This window comes from Triticum dicoccoides, chromosome 2B (assembly GCF_002162155.2).
Source record: "Triticum dicoccoides isolate Atlit2015 ecotype Zavitan chromosome 2B, WEW_v2.0, whole genome shotgun sequence".
Taxonomy (NCBI): Eukaryota; Viridiplantae; Streptophyta; class Magnoliopsida; order Poales; family Poaceae; genus Triticum; species Triticum dicoccoides.
The window spans coordinates 113,827,108-113,845,837 of NC_041383.1; the positions used below are offsets into that span (position 1 = coordinate 113,827,108).

The following is an 18,730-nucleotide window of genomic DNA, read 5'->3' on the forward strand; positions in this document are numbered from 1 at the left end:
AATACAAAGAGAGTTACTCCTGGAATTCACATTATACAGTACATCGCAACTATCGTGATCTCTTGTACTCTCCTAGCTAATAAATATATGATCGGGTTGCCCACGAGGGGTATGTCGAACCACTACGAAAAATTATCTGTGCCGAGGACCGGGCCCTCTCTCTAAGTTGCTTGGCTATTGCTTCTTGGGCATCCCTGAAAGTTGGAAAGAAGCCCCCTACCGGAGGAGGTATTGGGATTCTTGTGTCACAACCCTTGCATGGATATTGACCCTCTGTCTTCAAGTCTGGAGCTCGACCCATAACAGTACTTACAAATAAAAAGTGTTGCTCCAGTAGGGGCCTAAAACCACCTAACTAGAACTCTTTCAATTGCCACTTGTGACAGCTTGTGAACCCAGACAACTTCCATGAAGGTTCCACTCTCTGAGCACCAAAACATCTTATTCTTGCTTCATCACCCTCCTGGCATGGATGTTCAAACATCTGCATTCAACTAGCAATACCTAAATTATAAGGGGTTATGGTAGGATTGTAATCAAAGCCAAAGAGATTACGATGGTGCTTTGAGTCAGATAGACTTGTACACATTCTAACTAAAAGTTGAAAAGAATGAGTAGAAGTACCTCAACATCAAATGTCTCGACAGATGGAGCAGCTTCGATGAGATTTAATGTCCATAATAGGTCAAATTTTATAAAGATACCATGGATGGTCAGCTTTCTTAGCTTGTTGAATGCAGTGCATAGTTGTTTTCCGTCTGGTTGCATCCAAATCTGATGAACAAGAAAAGAGAGGTAAAAATAGAATAATTGTACATATGTATGTCATAGATGCAAGTTATGTGCGCACCAGGTTAGTCATTTGCTAAGTAATGAGATGCTTCATGGAAATTATAAATTGTAAATAAAAGCAAATAACATGTTGAAGTTATGAACAAGCAAAACTAGAACAATCCTAGTGCTAGTCCAACATTAAGTTCGTACGAACGAAATAGCACACAACCACAATATAACAGCTATCGGCTAAAATTACCTTTTCTCCTCGAAAGTTTAAGGTTAAAGTATGTATGTTTGTGGCATCGTCTAGAACCTGGCTTAAACTAAAGTCTTGGTTAATGAAAGTTGCATCACAGACGAGGGATAATTCCTTGAGTGACGGGACATAACCAAAACATAAGGGGGCCTCATAAAACAACAAAGCCTGCCAACGGACCTGCTCTAGTTTTAGAAGGCATAGCACCTCGGCTCTTTTCAACCTGGATAAGTAGACTTCTAGAACTCTGAGATTCGAACGTGGCGCATTGATCTTCCATACAGCACAGTCCCCGGTGTTGTAGTGGTCCAGACGAAGGTGCAGCAGTCGAACAAAAGGTGATTCATGTCCCGTTCGACCAACCGAACATTTTGTAGATGGAGCCTTGTGAGGCAACGAAGAATGCTAGGAAAGGCACTGAAAAATCCACCCATATCCTGAGCTTGCTGCACCATAACCTCGTGTGCGGAGTCCTCTAGCGAGTTCGAAATCTGTTACCATCTCACTGTCAATGGCGTTGCAGCCAGCAGGCCGATGTCATGCGAGTAGTTGCCGGTGAGATAGAGCTCAAGGCATAGCTTTTTAGTGGTGTGTTTCCTGCGTGGATGAGCCAAGAATCTGCTAGTAGCTCTCACCAGAGACGCCATTGCTTGATCAATGTGGCGTGCAGCTCCTTCGCATGGGGCGCTAAGGAAGTCCATGGCATGAAATTTGAGATTACGAAGTAAGCACACAAGTTTCTCCACCGCGTTGACAAAATGCTACTTCTTGCTGCCGTGGCAATGTCGACTCTCACCAAGATAGAGATTAAGATGTCGTCGGTCAGCGCGCTGAGCCTATCTTCCACACATTTCTGCAATAAGAATATATCATCCATGAATACAGTCAAGTCAACATGTTTTAAAAAACTAAGGTTTTAAAACGTTTGATGTGTTTGACATCAACAAATACCACAGTTCTATAAACCATAGTATGCCTAACACCATGCTCTTTTTAGTATTTGAGAAAGAGATCTCTCAACCTCTGTTTTCTAGTAAACCGAAGTGAGAAAAACTGTGGTTTTTAGAAACTGAAGTATGCATTGCCGAGGTTTTAGATCACTATGGTTTTGAAAAAACGGTGTCACCAAACTAGAGACACCAAACTAGAGACAATAACATAAACGAGGCAAAGAAATGCTTGGGACATTGGGTGAACCTTGATGAGGAGGTTAGATCGATCGCTACCAGAGACAATAACATAATCGCTCAAGAGGGACCGAACCTTCATATTGGGGACAAACTATGTGGTGGCCACCTTTTCTGATTATTTTCATAGATCCACATATCAACTTCGGTGGTCTAGGTACGAGAGTAGATGGACGTGGGAGGTGCTATAAGGCGCTCGTGGGCAGAGCTTGTTCCGCCTGCAGGGTCTCATGATTGGGCTAGACACTACTTAGCGCAACAAATGTTTCCTATTTTATTAATTCTCATAATTCATAGGTACTTTCTAACAATTTTCAAATCCCTGTTTAAAGTAAAAATATTATGTGTTGTTAAATAAGAAAATGTCCAGTTACTCCTAAAAAATCTTTCTACCCCCCCCCCTCCCGCGGGGGAAAAATATTTCTTCTGGAAGAATTGTTCAATCACTACAAAATATATTCCAAATATGTAGAAATGTTATTATATTTTTTGTCATGTTGTTGCCAAGAAAATGTAATAAAAAATTTCATGTGTATGACATAAAAAATGTTCTTCAAGAAACCAAGAAAGCAAACTGAGCTACCAACCTCCACCGCCACCAACGCCATAGGGACCACCATGGCCATGGCGAAGAACCATCTCCGGGCCGCAGCCGCTGCCCCTCGGTGTCTACTTCAGCCCGACATGGAAGGAGAGCTTGGGGTTCCTAACCGGTGGATCGCCGGCGACAAGGAGATGTCTGACGCCTGAGGGTACATCTTCTTTGACGACGTCTACTGTGTCGACCCCCACGTGCTTACGCGGGAGTACACGCCGTCTAGCAGCCGCGCAGGTGAACACACATGACACGTGGTAGTTCCTCAGCAAGACCGGGTTCTACAGCCAGATCGCGAGCGGGGGCATCAGCAATCGTGCCGACCTCAGCGTCACCACCGACGGTTACTGGGTGGTGGAGGAGTTTTACCTCGTGTCGTGTGTGATGCACATGCGGACATATGCACATCGCCTTTTGTTGGGGTTAAGTTAGGCATGCCAAGAAGCATGTGCAAATCAAATGTATTCATTAGTTTCGTCTGGATATGCTTCTTTGGTGGCGGCCTTGACATAATCAATTCATCCGTTTTTGTGTCTCTCAGTTGGTGAGGTTGGAGTGCCTATCTCATATATGCACCTGTAGTAAGTCTCCCATTATTTCCTTAAAAAATTCTTTATGTCAATAGTTATCCTTTCGATATATATTCTCGGAAAGTGAGAAACACAAGTTTCGAATCGCACTATGGGTCTGGTTTGCAATAGTTGCCCACGTTGCACTACTAACCATGCTGCTTTGTCCAATTTAGTATGCGTAGATGACCATTTTGTTATTGAACCATCAGATATTTCAGAAACCATAGAGAGGTTTTGAGCCCTGAAAAGTTCGATGGACAGAAAAAGCACGCAGCTTAAGTCATTCAATTCTCTCTAGCACTCATTATGTAAGCCACACCATAATCATATTAACTATCCGATATGAGGTGTAAAGAGGGAATCTCAAACAAACACATTTTTGTGAAAATTGTCGCTCACTCATATATGTGTAAAAAAACATAAATTTTCTTTTACTCTTCTTTGATATTTTATGTGTTATGTTGTAAGAAAAACGTTATCCACTGTGAAAACTGTTATGCCTATGAAACACTGAAAATGTTACTCTTGAAATTATGTTGGTTATCCTTTAAAGCTTCGGTGGGTATTTATATTTTATACATGCTTATTTATTTTGTGTCATTTGATCTGTCATGGTGATGTCACAACAGGATGGGCATCAAAGTTTGACCCCTTAGCAAGTATTACTTACTATCATATTATATTTGTATCATTGTCTAATATTGGGGTATTTTAAGTAAATATATTTTCTTTATCTTTTCAAATATTTACACAATACTCTAACTTCTCAAAAAAAATGAACGAACGCAGTAACGCCCACGATCATGATCTAGTAACTCGCAAAACAAAAATGCGGCCTCTAAGCATGATATCACCTAGATTTGATGAATTATTCCTCGGTACCATATAGAGTAGAGATCCCACCAAGACGTTCCCATTGGGAATAATTAAAAGTACTCCCTCCATTTCTAAATATAAGACATTTTAGAAATTTTAATAGGGACTACATACCGTTGTATATAGACACATTTCAAAGCGTAGAGTCACTTAATTTGCTTTTTATGTAGTCTATATTGAAATCTCTAAAAAAGACTTATATTTAAGAATGAAGTAAGTAGTACTATATTTGAAAAGACATATTTAGGAATGGAGTAAGTACTATAATTGAGAATATATGGCCATAGAATACTTACCATATGTGTAACTTATCCTCGTCAACCTCTCCTATTTATATACCACGACCAAACAGATGTACCCGACCATAGCTAGTGAAACACGGGAGAAAGCCCTAGACTAGAAACCACAAATTGATCGAAGAATCGCCAAGCTCGATCGATTGCCGACACAGTATGGCGACCAGAGCTGCTTCTCTTGCTCTCTGCGCTCTTCTCGCACTCTCCCTAGGTTGGCCCCTCTCTCTCTCTCTGTTTCATAATTCTTGTCGTGATTTTAGTTCAAACTACTGGTTAACTTGATGAGGACATGACTACCTTGGATACGACCAAAAATATTGCATACATGTATATTTGTGAGGTGATTTCTAATGCAAACTATGCAATAATTTATTTATGTCATTCAGGAAAAAAATACTTCACAAACTTTTATGCCATGTCTAATTGCAGGTGTATGGGACATTTGTACAATCCACATATGAAGATAAGTGAGAAAGAGATATTTACTTGCTATTCAAAAAGTTCTCTCACGTCACTTTTAGCCCAAGAGAAGATAGAGTCCAAGTCTCTCACGTTCTAGATTCAGATTCAGACTGCATAGACATACCTGACTCAAAACGCCAACAAATTTTTCATACAGACTCCGAATTGGGTGATTCTTTTTTTGTTGGAAACTAGATTTCGTGCACGTTCCAACCTAATTGGATTCACCTTAAAATTCGTCCGGAGCGTTGAGTTATGGACGAAACAATCTGATACTGTAGCAGAATCCGAGTCAAACTACAAGTCCAAAGGTGTTACATCACCTCCACTTGATCCCATTGGCCTTGTACGACCTAGGGTTAGTTTTAGGCTGCCTTGGGACGTCCTCCCACGTCCTTGGCCTCCACCCCTTGCTCCTATATAAGTAGAAATATAAGTAGATCCATCTAGTAGCTTTTCCCTGGGGATTTGTTTAGTTAAAAGTTAGCCATTGCAACTTCGTGTACTTCGTTTGTGTCCAACGACCAGACCAAGACTGCTTACGGATCCCCACCTTTATCAATACTTCATATATACTCGCAATATTCAGATTGCTTTTATCATATTCTTGCTTGTTCTTCGGTTGCTTGCAGGAATAGACCTTCGTGGTCAGGTTGATTGTGCTCCTGCGTGGTCAATAACCTCTCAGAGTTGGTTTAGCGATTGCTAAGGCGTAATGTCGTGCACGTTTGTAGTCGGATCGTCAAAGTCGTCTCCACCAAATCGATAGTTATCATCTCATCGAAAGATCGGGACACCTCGCCTCTATCAAGTGGTATTAGTTTTCAGGTTGCTCGGTGAGAATTTCCAACTTCCCTAGATTAGATTTATTTTCTTACCTATTGTCCAAGAAAAAGCCACAAAAAAAGTTAGATCTATTCATTCTTTGTCCAAGCCAGTCTGAGCCTTTGCAATTTTCTTTTTATTATTTGCATTATTGAATTATCGGTTGCATCGCCGTGTCGAATTGCTGGTCTTAGTGTCTAGTTCGTTTAGATTTTCGAGTTCTGTTCACATTAGTCACGTCGCCGTTGCATCGTTATCCCTTCCGCTGTCCACTACATATCCATCAATTTCCATCACGTGCTACCCACAGTTCATTGTCATAATCATAGTGGAGATCATTCACATCTTCGCTTGATCCAATCTGCATCTTATCTAGTGTGTTTTGGAAAGAGGGGGAGAAAAAAAGAGAGAGAAAAAAGGAAAGAAAAAGAAGAAAAAGAGAGAGAAGAAAAAGAAAAAAAGTGTGAGAAAAAATAGAGAGAAGAAAAAAATTCGGATCTATCTAGAATCAATCTCGTACCTGAATTCGGATTGGAATCTGTTTTGCACACTGTTCAGTAAAATAGGTGTATCTTCCTCATACAAAGTCCGTTTTGGCTTCGTGAGTACTAAAATTAAAGCTAGCGACGAGCCGCATCTAAATAGTTGCAGAAGCTAGTTCAATAGTTGACACCTCAAAATCGGCTTCTAAATAGGTCTTTTTGCCCTCGGAAGTTTGTGAACACAACTTGTTCTAATTTTTCAGGTCAGTTTTAGAATTCTTTGACTCCTCATATCAATTCAGAATTGAGTGATTCTTTTTGCATTGAAAAGCTTGAGTTAGTACCATTCTTTGAAAAATTTATCAGAAAATTGGCTCAAACTTTTCAAGAGGAAAGTTGGAGAGACAGTTGTTGTATATCTTGCTTGGCACTTGTTTTTCATCATTATATTTACTGTCGTTGTGATCTTCACTTATATCTTGCTGTCCAAAGCTACTTAGTATCCTTCATTGATGCCAGTTGCGCTACGCAGTGACCTTATTAGTGTTCTAGGCTCGCGTCTCTAGTCTGGTCTAGCCTAGGACCAGGACCAGCACAGTACCGTCGTTGAGCGTTTATTCAACATTGCATCTTTGAATTGATTATTGCTAATTTTTTGCTACCATATATAGCCAACCCAGCTCCACATATTTCTACACCGTGCATACGTAGTTTCCCTGGCAATCGTTTTACACAATCTTCAGAGTTATTTGACACCGCTGGTTGCCTGTCACCACCTGCTGCATGGTAAAAACTTGTAATATATTGATATTTGCTATACTGTGAGCGTTTTACCACCACATCCTAGTAGTTCATAGGAACATTATTCTCGAACTTTGTTTCTTATTTCTACTAATCATGACAGGTTCCGGAGATAGAAGTTCTTGGATGACGGACACATCTCTACCATCACGAGAGTTGGGACAACACACACAAGCACATGGTCAGGTTATCTCTTTACCGTCATTTGAGGATAGATTTAATCCTGCTATTTATCTTGCTTGGGAGCTTGAAGTAGAACAAGTTTTTAGTCACCATGACTTTTCTGAACTTGAGCGAGTACGAGCTGCCACTAGAGCATTTACTGGTTTTGCTTCTGTTTGGTGGAGTGTGCATTGTAAGAAAAACATTGATAACCAACCCACAACTTGGAAAGATTTGAAAGATGTAATGAGACAACAATTTTTCCCTCCTTACTATCATCATGAATTGCTTCACAAATTTGAACAATTTAAACAAGGCAATAACACTGTTCATGCTTACTACCAAGAGTTCAAATCTTATATGCATCATTGTGACATAGAAGAATCTAAGGATGATACAATGAATAAATTTTTTGGTGGTTTGAACCATGATATTCAGGCAAGATTTAAGTATATTCCTCGTTGCATTACTGGTATGCATGTTCGTCCTTGTACCTTTGAGAGATAGTTGCAGGAGGATGCATTGGGTGACTACAATAATTACTATTCCAATTCATGCTCACTACCATCGGTTGATTCCTCCATCGTTGCACTTTCTAGAGCAGCGACACCTCAGATTGTGAGTGCGACATCATCTCAAGTGTATGGTATACTGCCATTGTTCACACCTACATCAGCTACATCTTTGCGACAAGGTAACAGTAAAGGTATTGATGATATAATTTCACATGAGAATGATGCATGCCTAATTAACTTAAATACATCATGTGTTGAGTTACCTGTTGATTTGAGCACGCCACCTAGTTTAGAGAATCATGTTACTATCATGAATGCATCATGTGATCAAACAACTAAATTTCCAACAATTTTGAGTGCGCCCATTGAATTAACTGTTGATGTCAAAGAACCATGTGAATCTGGACATAATTCAGATTTGGATCAAATACATTTTAAAATAATTGTGCCAATGTTTAATCATTTTGATATGACGTCTAATCTTGGTGATCATTCTGTGTCAAATGACTTATTGCATGTTTTCTTATTTAAGAATGTTGTAGCATGTAAATTTGATGCACGTAAGGTTTATTCACCAATGTTGGGATGGTTTAATGATGAACATTGTCAATCTTTTGAAATGAATAAGAGCTTCACTTATATGTGCAAACTGAGTTGCAATATTTTCATGCCTTCTACTTCTTGTGATAATGTTTTGGCTTTAGATTTTATGAACTATGCAAGTTACTCATCTATTCATGTGTCATTTGTGCAAAAATCAAGAGAAGTAAAAATGGATGACATATACATATACAACATGTACACCTTGTCTCTTTTGTTAGCCACATTTCAGATTAAGCAACGCCGAGGACGGCTTTGTTTTCAAGAAAGGAAGGATGATGAGGACATGACTACCTTGGATACGACAAAAAATATTGCATACATGTATATTTGTGAGGTGATTTCTAATGCAAACTATGCAATAATTTATTTATGTCATCGAGGACAAAAATACTTCACAAACTTTTGTGCCATGTCTAATTACAGGTGTATGGGACATTTTTACAATCCACATATGAAGATAAGTGAGAAAGAGATATTTACTTGCTGTTCAAAAAGTTCTCTCATGTCACTTTTGGCCCAAGGGAAGATAGAGTCCAAGTCTCTCACGTTCTGGATTCAGATTCGGACTGCACAGACATACCTGACTCAAAACACTAACAAATTTTTCATACGGACTCCGAATTGGGTGATTCTTTTTTTGTTGGAAACTTGATTTCGTGCACGTTCCAACCCAATTGGATTCACCTTAAAATTCGTCCGGAGCGTTGAGTTATGGATGAAACAATCTGATGCTGTAGCAGAATCCGAGTAAAACTACAAGTCCAAAGGTGTTACATCACCTCCACTTGGGCCCATTGGCCTTGTATGACCTAGGGTTAGTTTTAGGATGCCTTGAGACGTCCTCCTACGTACTTGGCCTCCACCCCTTGCTCCTATATAAGTAGAAATATAAGTAGATCCATCTAGTAGCTTTTTCCGGGGGATTTGTTTAGTTAAAAGTTAGCCATTGCAACTTCGTGTACTTCGTTTGTGTCCAACGACCAGACCAAGACCGCTTACGGATTCCCACCTTTATCAATACTTCATATATACTCGCAATATTCAGATTGCTTTTATCATATGTACTGGAGGGGTGGCGGTGACAGGGTACCCGTGCGGCAACGTGGTCGTCATTCGCGTCCCGCACGACGGTGTCTGCCAGCGGGACCGTTGCGGCGGGCTGTGCGTGGAGCAGTTCATGTGGAAGTACCCGGGCATCAAGGCCGTCATAGGCGACTGCACGGCGGAGAATACCCACGAATGCATCTGCTCTTTTCTTTGCTAGTTGAACTTGATGTACAAGAGTAGTAGCCAATGTTGTGATGTTGTTTTGCTCGGAGGAAATAAAACTTGCTGTGCATTCTTTTCTTCTTTTGCTTTGTCAGCCCTAGCTATTTTGTTCTTGAGAATATATAATTGGGCCATATATGGACGGGCTCAAAATAGGGACTTCTTGTTGCCACGGGTAACAACACACTATTATTTGAGGAAAATAGAACAAGCAAGAAACGAGTAGATGATAGAGATCGCTCAGATCTGATACCTACCATAACCGCGCCATCCGCTGTCAATGTACGTATATCTGCGCCTTGCCGGCGGAGAAAAGAAGCCGGCTTCGTGAAGATGGACGAAATGGTGGCCACCACGTCTGTGCGCGCCACCAGCATCGAGGAGAAGTTGAACATGGGAGGCCGCCGCCGCTTGGGTCACATGAAGCCCACCACCGAGGCGATGCCGGCGTACACAACCGGTGTCTTGCCCGGTCGCAGGCCACCATCGCCCCCTTCCCTCCGGCTAAAGCACATCGTGGTGGTTGCACTCCGATGTGCGGCGCTGCCGAGCATGGGGAAATGTTCCGTCCTTTGCGCTGAAGAATATACCTTTGGGGCTCTCGACAGTCTGACGAGCAGGCTGCCGGACATGCGGAAGACAATGAAGATCCGCCGCGGTCGGCCGTAGACTAGTCAAGGGTATCTGTGTCGTGGGAATGTATATCCCCCGGCGCCGGCTGTAGACTAGTGTTACCTTAGTCTGGTATAGTTTTTAGTTAAAAATTGTAAAAAAAGAATGTAATGAATTTTGGCCGGTTTATATGAAATCAGTCGTGTTTGCATTAATTCCGTCCAGTTAGTTCACACATAGGTTGAAATATAAGTGGACATCATTAATATGATGGCATTTGGCACATCAGTATCCGCGGTCTGGCCCCTATATACGGATATATGGTGAAGTAAATTTGAGGTTTAGTGTTGAAGATGCCCTACGGCTACCGTAGTTGCATGTTGTTACAAATCCTTCCACGTTTGGCTCCATGTTGGGAAGCTAATTATGATCATGGGCTCTCCTTGGGGGCGCTGAAAAATTTACGCCGAACTCATAGGTACAAAGGGAGTAATAACAGAAGAGTATCTATAGCCGGACGCCCCAGTCCCCTTACATAAGAGTATCTATAGCCGGAACCTCAAACAGGTCTCAAATGCCCGGACCGATCGACACCTCTCATATCCAACCCAAATGCCCAGGAACGTCCGCCAAAATTTAATGCGGTGCCGCACTATGCATATCTGAAGCTCAAGATGCCAGACCCTCGCGGAGTCATTACGGTCAATGGAAACACCGAACGCTCTCTCCGAATAGAGGAGCACACGGCGTCCCTGGCGGCGGAAGTACAAAGTAGCCTCTTAAGGCAATTCTCCAATCCGGCTGTTAAACGTCCGGACAATGTCAAGCGTGCCCAAAGTAACCTACAACATAACCGACTGGATGTTCCGAGCAAGCATAGCAGTGCGGCCCCAACCCCAGCCCTCGCGAGATTGCGATAGCAGCACCACGTGTACATAACTACACTATGGAAATACCATGGGCATAAGGGGAGGGGCACAACCACGACACGCCCAGAATGCGGCTCAACTGCACTAGGGGCTCCCGATTTTGCCATTTCTTCTTCTTTTTATTTTCTTTTATTATATATATACTTTCAGGACTCCACTATTCGGAAGGCCTGTCTGGCAATACACTCGCCGAACACACGATGCAACAGCCATGGGGACAACAAGCCACGTCAAATGTCCAGGTGGTCTCTATAACGAGCTAAATACCCGTCTTACTTAAAGTCTCGCAGCTTGCCCCCGGAGGGGGAAATGTCAAATAATCCCATCTCTTGCTTATCGCACTATTTGTATCGTTCTGCTTTCATAGCAGCCCTTTAAATAACAATACATAGCTCTTATCTATTATTGCATTCGTTTTTTATATAAATATGTTCAGTCATGACATTATGCAACCGTACACTTTGGTACGGCCAATACACCAGGGGCTTACGTACCCCATAATACAGTGTGAGAAGACCGAACACTCTCATGAGTGCGGCACCCCGAACTTATAGCACTATATGCATCGGCTCCGAATCATGTCTTGGGTCAATAGTTGGGTTTGCCCGGCTCCCATGTTTTGGTACCTTACGTTCCGCAATGTCGGCTAAGGTAGCGCTGGGAGAACTACTGCGATTGTGCCCCAGTTGAGCTGGGTTAACACCTCAGTAGAGAAAGCTAAAGCTGACCATCATGATAGGGCGAGAGACCGGTCGCTGTTTGAGAGGTTTTTCGAGTCCTTAAAGACTTATGCCGCTTAGAGCGAGGAGCTGGATTTATCCGGCCTAGGCGTGGATAGCGCCCCGAACTCGGTCTTCCGAATACTAGGGGCTTCGCCGAAATTTAAAATTATAGAATTCTATGGCTAAGTGAGAGTGATAAAGCATTATAAGTCCGATGGCCTTGTTCGTTGTGCTGAGCGCCTCCCTAGATGGACCCAAGAATGGGTACAAGAGCGCGCAGGTTTATCCCGAACACCCCAGCACTCGTGGCATGGGGGTAGAAGCCGACGACTTGCATCTCTCAGATTTAATAAATGGCCGCACAGAAGGTAATATTTTAAATTCAAAAAGCGCTGCTTAGCACATATGAACAAGTTTTCAGCGCACAGGATAAACACGAGCAAATTTACTCAAAAATAACATCCTCGGTACATTCATTCGCTACAAGACGGGCACCCTTCAGGACGCCCTCATAATACATCTCGGGTCTGCGATGCTCCTTCCCCTCCGGTGGCCCATCCTTCACCAACTTCTCAGCATCCAGCTTGCCCCAGTGCACTTTAGCACGGGCAAAAGCCCTACGGGCGCCCTCGATGCACACGGAGCGCTTGATGACTTCAAGCCGTGGACAGGCATCCACCAGCTGCCGCAGTAGCCCAAAGTAGCTCAATGGCATGGCCTCCCCAGGCCACAGCCGGCCTATCAGGCCCTTCATGGCCTGTTCGGCTGCCTTATGAAGCTCGACCAACTGCTTCAGCTGGTCGCTCAAGGGCACCGGGGATTCGGCCTCAGCATACTGGGACCAGAACACCTTCTCCGTCGAGCTTCCTTCCTCGGCCCAGTAGAATGCGGCGGCGTCGGATACACTGCGGGGCAGATCTGCGAATGCTCCTGGAGAGCTCCGGATGCGGGTAAGTAACAGGTAATTTACTTTCACGTGCTTGCTTTGCATAAAGAATGCCTTACCCGCCGCAATCTTTTTCATCGCCCCAATCTCCTGGAGGGCTTTTCGGGCTTCGGCCTTGGCAGATTTGGCGCTTTCAAGTGCCGAGGCAAGCTCGGACTCTCGAGTCTTCGAGTCAAGCTCTAAACTCTCATGTTTCATCATGAGAGCATCGAGCTCTTGCCGCACCTCCACCACCCGCACCTCTTGCTTTTCTCGCTCAGTGCGCTCCACGGTTGCATTGTCTTTGGCCTTGGATAGCGCTTCCTTCAGGGTCGCCACCTCGGACGTGGCCCCTGCAACATTCACGTTGGTCCTGTCATTATTTGCAACCAGGTATTTTTTTATATACTTACATAAGGTATTACATACCTTCCTTGTCCCCGAGTTGCTTCTTGGCACGGCCGAGCTCGTTCTTGGACCGCTCGAGGCTCTGCTTCAATGCATCGACCTCCGCAGTCAGTGCGGCAAAGGTCAGCAGCGCAGCCTGCATTCCCATATTGACATATTTATGTTAGACTCCTGCGTATATCTTTTTTTAGATCCTCACTCTGGCTTTTCTTTCCGAACACCACACTGAGCATCAGGGGCTACTTTCTATGTGGTAATATTTTTATATGTTTTAAACACATACCTCAAAGCCTGTTAGAAGGCTGGTACAGGCTTCCGTCAGCCCGCTCTTGGCGGACTGAACCTTCTGAATCACCGCACTCATAACAGTGCGGTGCTCCTCGTCGATGGAGGCACCGTTAAGCACCTCCAGCAAATTGTCCGGTGCCTCCGGTTGGACGGAGGCCCCATGCGTCGTAGGCTTGCCCTTCTTGCGAAGGGGCCGCCTGCCGGACTCCGGAACCACTGAAGGTTCCGGAGCGGTGTCCGGCCCAGGGCCGGACTTAGATCCCTCTGGGCCTTCATCCCCTTTGGGCCTGGAGTCTCGGAGGTCGCCTTGCGGCGCCTCCAGGACCACCTCCTCCTGGTTTAGTCCCTTTTGGGACTCCACCCCGGCATCATCCGCAGGGCGAGGGGAGGAGGCCGTCGGGAGTGAAGCGCTATTCACATCCGACGAATCCAGGGAGCCGCTCGACGAATCGCCGAGCTAAGCCTTGGGCGGACTGCAGGATTGAATTCGGCGTCAGAAGGTACTGTACAAAAGAGGAACGCCATAAGTTATTCTGGTATCCGGATACTTACGATTTTGCCAGGGGCTTGACCCTGGATGGCCATTACTCTCCGCCGTCTTCAGCGTCGGAGGCGTAGTCCGGAAGAAGGGTCTTCCCCTTCTTGGACCCTCCGGCCTCCCCAGTTGGGGCGGCCTTCCTCTTCTTTCCTCCCCCCGCTAGAGGGGGAGAGGCTTCTTCTTCCTCCTCCTCATCTTCCGAGGTGGAGGGCGCTTCGGGGTCGTCGGGCGTTGAGTCCGACACCACCAGGCGTCGGGAACTCTTTTGAGTCCCCGTGACCTTCTTCTTGGCCACGTGGTGCCGGAACCAGCATCTTTGTCAAACGGGCGTCCGCTGGGTCTTCGGGTAAAGGAGCCGGACAGTTGATCTGTCCGGCCTTCTTCTGCCAGTCCTGGTAAAGGGATGTGAGTTTAGATCCCGCATAGAGTCAAACTATGGAAAACAAATACCCTGTGATGGGAAAATTGAGCTTACCGCGCTGGCTTGACGCTTCGCGCAGAATCCGCTATCCTCGGTAATGGGAGGGTGAACCTCGGAGCTCTTGAAAAGCACCTTCCAGGCATCTTCCTGCGTTGTGTCGAAGAGCCTGGACAAAGTTTGGTGCTGGGCCGGGTCGAATTCCCACAGATTAAAAGCCCGTCGTTGACACGGGAGGATCCGGCAGAAGAGCATGACCTAAACTACGGTGACAAGTTTAACCTTCCTGTCGATCATGTCTTTGACGCAGGTTTGAAGTCTGGTCACCTCTACCGAATTACACCATGACAGGCCCGTCTCTTTCCATGAGGTGAGCCATGTGGGGATACCAGATTGGAATTCGGGGGTCGCTGCCCATTCAGGGTCACGCGGCTCGGTGATGTAGAACCACACCGATTGCCACCCTTTGATGGTTTCCATGAAGGCGCCCTTCAGCCATGTAACGTTGGCTATCTTGCCCACCATGGCGCCTCCGCACTCCGCTTGTTGGCCGCCCACAACCTTTGGCTTGACATTGAAGGTCTTCAGCCATAAGCCGAAGTGGGGCTGGATGCGGAGAAAGACCTCACACACGACGATGAACGCCGAGATGTTGAGGATGAAGTTCGGGGTCAGATCGTGGAAGTCCAGGCCGTAGTAGAACATGAGCCCCCGGACGAACGGGTGAAGAGGAAAGCCCAGTCCGCGGAGGAAATGGGGGAGAAACACGACCCTCTCATGGGGCCTAGGAGTGGGGATGAGTCGCCCCTCATCTGTAAGCCGGTGGGCGATGTCGTTAGACAAGTATCCAGCCTTCCTCAACTTTTTGACGTGCCCCTCCGTGACGGTGGAGGCCATCCATCTACCTCCCGCTCTGGACATGATTGGAGAAGGTTGAGGTGGGAAGTGCGAACTTGGGCGCTGGAGCTCGAGTGCGCAGGAATGGATAAGCGAAGGAGGAAGAAGGCGTAGATGGAAAGGGTAGATCCTTATCCCCTTATATGGGCGGCCAAAACTATGAGCCCCCACCAGCCTAATAAAACTCGCTTATCTCCCAAGCGCCACGGTTAATGGCGCAGCTGGGTTACCCATGCCCGTATTGATGAGAATCCCGGAATAAGGGGACACGATCTTTGCTTTGACAAGACGTGCCAAGGAAACTGCCTTGCTAAACAAGCTGAGGTGGGACAGTAAAACGAAATGAATAATGGCTTGGCCGTGGCGTGATGTCATGCTGCGGAATACGTCAGAAGATTTGTGCAGATATTATTCTCTCTACGGTGGTATGTGGAACTTATTTTGCAGAGCCGGACACTATCCTTGTGTTCAACATCTTCTATGAGGTATTCGGAGGAGGAACCCGCCTTGCAATGCCGAAGACAAATTTGCGCGCCGGACTCGTCATCATTGAAGCCTGGTTCAGGGGCTACTGAGGGAGTCCTGGATTAGGGGGTGTCCGGATGGCCGGACTATGACCTTTGGCCGGACTCCCGGACTAGGAAGATACAAGATTGAAGACTTTGTCCCGTGTCCGGATAGGACTTTCCTTGGCGTGGAAGGCAAGCTTGACGATACGATATGTAGATCTCCTTCCATTGTAACCGACTCTGTGTAACCCTAGCCCTCTCCGGTGTCTATATAAACCGGAGAGTTTTAGTGCGTAGGACGAACAACAATCATACCATAGGCTAGCTTCTAGGGTTTAGCCTCTCTGATCTCGTGGTAGATCAACTCTTGTACTACCCATATCATCAATATTAATCAAGCAGGAGTAGGGTTTTACCTCCATCGAGAGGGCCCAAACCTGGGTAAAAACATCGTGTCCCTTGTTCTCCTGTTACCATCCGCCTAGACGCACAGTTCAGGACCCCCTACCCGATATCCGCCGGTTTTGACACCGACAAACACCTACCGACTTCTGCACTCAAGACCATCCCCATCACTTGGCCCTTTGCCGTCTGGGGGCTGGACATGGTCGGCCCATTCAAGACGGCGCGCGGCGGCATGACACATCTGCTTGTCGCCGTGGACAAATTTACCAAGTGGATTGAAGCAAAGCCGATCAAGAAACTGAATGGGCCGACTGCCGTGACATTCATTGCAGACATTACAACCCGGTATGGAGTACCACACAGCATCATCACCGACAACGGCACAAATTTCGCCAAGGGAGCACTGGCACGTTTCTACGCGACACAGGGCATCCGACTGGACTTAGCGTCCGTTGCCCACCCACAGTCAAACAGCCAAGTTGAGCGAGCCAACGGCCTCATCCTCTCCGGCATCAAGCCCCGACTGGTCGTGCCACTGGAGCGTTTGGCCGGCTGCTGGCTTGATGAGCCGCCGGCCGTCCTCTGGTGTCTGCGCACTACCCCAAACAAGTCAACCGGCTTCACCCCCTTCTTCCTTGTATATGGTGCCGAGGCTGTCATCCCAACTGACATCGAGTTCGACTCACCTCGGGTCACCATGTACATGGAGGCGGAGGCTAAGGAAGCACGAGAAGACGATGTCGACTTGCTGGAAGAAAGCCGGCTGTTAGCCCTTAGCCGGTCCGCCATCTACCAGCAGGGTCTACGCTGTTACCATAGTCGGAGGGTCAAGCCAAGAGCTTTCCAAGAGGGCGATCTTGTGCTCCGGCTGATACAGCGAACAGCCGGCCAGCACAAGCTCTTGGCCCCTTGGGAAGGCCCCTTCGTCATCAGCCGGGCTCTAGGAAATGACTCCTACTACCTAATCGATGCGCAGAAGCCGAAGGCACGCAAGAGAGACAACTCTGGCAAGGAGTCGGAGCGTCCATGGAACGCCAATCTTCTTCGAAGATTTTACAGTTGAAATGCAATATGTATCACGCTACCTTTTGTATTAAGTATGAGACAACGGGCTCCCCAGGAGTTCTCGGGGACTACCCTCTTTTATCTATGTATGCCGGGTACCATACCCATGGTTATGCCACTACATTCGTTTTTTCGTCCGGCACCGGGTTCGACTAAGTCGGCCCGGGGACTTGCCGCCTTGGGTTATGTCCAAGTTCTACCTGCCGTCAGACAAGTAATGTACCGCCACCCAAGACCTCTCTTGTGAAAGTCACAGCTCAGAGAATCGGCTGCCCGACTAGCAAGAGCCAAAAGCGGAAAAGGAGGTCCACATGAAAAACGGCTAAGGACTAACGAACTTACATAACACAAGCCGGTTCCCCCCTTGCCAACCGGCTATCGAAGCAGCCGGCTGGCCGGCTTCCTTTCTTACTCTGCTACAATATAAGAAAGCTTGAGTACTTGCCTTCCTAGACGGCCGAACTCCTTACCCGGCCACAGACTGAAGAGCAGCTGTCCGGCTGGGAAGGTGGCAACCAAGGGAAGGCGGCAAAGGAAAAAAGCCGAAAGATAAAAAGCAAGTAGGAATGGAAGCCAAGCACATGCATAATAATATTTACACAAAAGGCATTCGAGAGGCCGGAATTTAACAAAGTTTGAATACACCCCCAGTGGGTGGAATTGCGCAAAGTTAATAAAGCTGTTCAAAGAGTGACAAGCAGGAAAGTAAAGACAGCGAATCAAGCCAAGGGAGTGTCTGGGGCGTCAGGTAGATTGGTGGAGACGGCGGTGTCGGCTGGAGGAGTGGCCGGCTAGCGAGTCTCGGCCTGATCGTCGCCTATGGCAGGCGGAGCATTCGCACGTGCCTCGTTGCTGGAGGCACGGTCAGGCTGAGGCTGGCTGGCTGCTTCGCCATCCGGCACAGCGTCTTTGCCGTCTTCCTTCTCCTCCTCTTCGCCCTCGTCGCTGGAGTCGATCTCCTACGCCGAGTCTTCACCGTCGGTCGGGTTTAGCCCGAGCCATTCCTCTGGCTGCGCGATATCGTCTTCGTTTACCTCAGGAGCAAAGGCGCTGGTGTTGGTGAAGTCGGCGATCGCCGAGGTGCGCTGGATGATAGCCGGCCGCACTGCCTCCAGCTCCTGGTCAGCCTCCTGCCTCCAGGTGCGCAGCTGGTCCAAGTTCAGCCCAGGGTACCAAGCCCGGACGAACTCTAGCACCCGTCGGGCGCCGGACCGAGCTGCTGAAGCCTTCCAGGCCTCGAGGCGGCCGACTGCCACCTCCAGCCACTCGGTAGTACTGCTGGGGGTGCGAGGAATTACTTCGCCAGGCCAGAAGGCGGCCAACACTTGTGCTCCGG

The 18,730-nt window shown here is 46.5% G+C and overlaps 1 pseudogene; it reads right to left on the reverse strand.

Moving 5' to 3' along the window:
• Positions 1-865: 865 nt before the first annotated feature.
• Positions 866-2,846, reverse strand: LOC119360607 (annotated as a pseudogene).
• Positions 2,847-18,730: the final 15,884 nt, after the last annotated feature.